Source organism: Orycteropus afer, unplaced genomic scaffold (genome assembly GCF_000298275.1).
Source record: "Orycteropus afer afer isolate SDZICR_OR568_19922 unplaced genomic scaffold, OryAfe1.0 scaffold00384, whole genome shotgun sequence".
Classification (NCBI taxonomy): Eukaryota; Metazoa; Chordata; class Mammalia; order Tubulidentata; family Orycteropodidae; genus Orycteropus; species Orycteropus afer.
In genome coordinates this window covers 1565118-1567483 of record NW_006921971.1, presented here as the reverse complement: position 1 = coordinate 1567483, position 2366 = coordinate 1565118, and the positions used below count along the sequence as shown (strand labels likewise).

At 48.1% G+C, this 2366-nt stretch overlaps 1 protein-coding gene across 1 annotated transcript in view; it reads right to left on the bottom strand.

Annotated features, from left to right (window-relative positions):
- Positions 1–2366, bottom strand: part of LOC103207648 (serine/threonine-protein kinase DCLK1) — an 83360-nt gene that overhangs the window by 9773 nt on the left and 71221 nt on the right. The window lies entirely within an intron of this gene.

The following is a 2366-nucleotide window of genomic DNA, read 5'->3' as shown; positions in this document are numbered from 1 at the left end:
GGAACTGCCCACAGGGTCTCCAAGGCTGTCAATCTTCACAGAAGCAAAGCCCAAACCACACCCACTGCCCTGGAGTCGATTCTGACCCACAGCGCCCCTAGAGGATGGAGTGGAACTGTCCCACAGAGTGTCCAAAGGTGTCAATCTTTATAGAAGCTGGTATCTCAGGAGGTGATCACCAGCTCTTTCCTCCAAGGTGCAGTTAGCAGGTGTGCAAGTGAATTCCTCAGCCCCTGCCCTAGGACATAACATTTTAAATTTCTTCTTGTTGTTGTTGGCTGTCGAGTCAGCCCTGACTTATAGCGACCCCTCCTTGCGTTTCCGAGGCGGTATCACTACAGAAGTAGATTGCCCAACTTTCCTTCCGAGGAGTGGCTGGTGGGTTTGAACCACCAGCCTTCTGGTTAGCAGTCAGGTACCTTAGGCACTATGTTTGGTTATAGCTCCTGTGTTGTTGTTGTGTCTCAAGTAAAATCTGACTCACAACGGCCCCATAGGACAGAGTAGAGCTCCCTCACAGGGTTTCCTAGTCTGTAACCTTTACAGGAACAGATGGACGGTCTGTTCTCCTGTGGAGCGGCTGTTGGGTTTGAACCGCTGACCTTTCAGTTAGCCACTCAGTGCTCCATCGTTTGTGCCACCCGGCCACTTAGAGCTCCTTTAAATGAAGTTAAACGTTACGATTGCTCGGCAGGTGAGCCCAGTCAGAGCAGAGGAAGCTCGTAATTGTACTGGAGTGACAGCACTCAGATCTAGCGGGGCCCCTGTCCCCCGGCACCCTGCCTCTGCTGTGGCGTGGGGGAGCCTCCCTCCTGGCTGTGAGAGGAACACAAAGTAGCCTTTCCGAGCCCCCTTTCTGGCGTCTGTGAGGGCATGTCCACCCAATCGGCTCATTCAGTCTCTCCACAAATTTGGAAGGTAGATAGGACTCTCGTCATGTTTCAAGAGGGGGAAATTGAAAGTTAGAGCTGGAACGTGACTTGCCCAAGGTCATGATGCAGGGAGTGGTACAGGCTGGGTCAGAACCCAGGGCTGCCTGACTCCAGAGCAAAAAAACACACCTGCTGCCATGGAGTCAATTCTGACTCAGTTGCTTTTGCACAGGCCATAAAACACAAGTAAAAATCTTTCTGGTATTCTTTGCTTTGTGCCAAGATCCACCTGACATCAGTAATGATATCCCTTCTTCCATGTCCTCTTGTGAATGCAGCTTGCATTTCTGGAAGTTCTCTGTCAATAGATTGCTGCAACCGTGTTTGAAGTATCTTCAGCAAGATTTTACCTCCGTGTGATGTCAATAATATTGTTTGATAATTTCCACATTCTGTGGGATCACTTTTCTTTGGAATGGGTACAAATATGGATCTCTTCCAGTCAGTTGGCCAAGTAGCTGTCTTCCAAATATCTTGGCGTAGCCGAGTGAGTGCCTCCAGTGGGGCGTCCGTTTGTTGAAACATCTTAATGGGTATTCTGTTGATTCCTGGAGCCTTGTTTTTAGCCACTTCCTTCAGTGCAGCTTTGACTTCTTCCTTCAATCCCACTGGTTCTTGATCATATGTCACCTCCTGAAATGGATGATCATTGACCAGTTCTTTTTGGTCCAGTGACTCTGTGTATTCCTTCCATCTTCTTTTGATGCTTCCTGCATCATTCAATATTTTGCCAGTAGAATCCCTCAATATTGAAACTCAAGGTTTGATATTTTTCTTCAGTTCTTTCAGCTTGAGAAATGCAGCGTGTATTCTTCCCTTTTGATTTTCTAACTACAGGTCATTCACATTTCATTATAGTCATTGGCTTTGTCTGCTCAAGCTGCTCTTTGAAATTTTCTGTACAGCTTTTAGATGTTCTTTTAGCTTTTTTGTGTTCAGCTCACCTCTGCCTTCTCCCTTATTTAGCATTCATAACGTATGCCTTTAAGGCACTGGATGCTAATCAGAAGATTGCTGGTTCAAACCCACCAGCCACTCCACGGGAGAAAGATGAGGCAGTCCGCTTCCATAAAGAGTGACAACCTTGGAGACCCTGCGGGGGTCACTTTGAGTCAGAATGGACTCATTGACAGTGGGCTGGGCTAGGTTTTAACATATGCCTTGCTGCAGTACTGCTGTCTCTAATTCAGAGTGTGTTTGGCCACTGCCTTGTCCTGCATGCTGGAGGCACGGGGACCTTTCTCCAAGCCAGGGTGACAGCTTCCCTTGAGAAATGCATCTTTGGAGGAGGATGCAAATTCCAACCAAAAAACCTCACACTGTCTGTTGATTCCGACTCACAGCGCCCCTAGAGGACAGAGTGGAACTGCCCACAGGGTCTCCAAGGCTGTCAATCTTCACAGAAGCAAAGCCCAAACCACACCCACTGCCGTG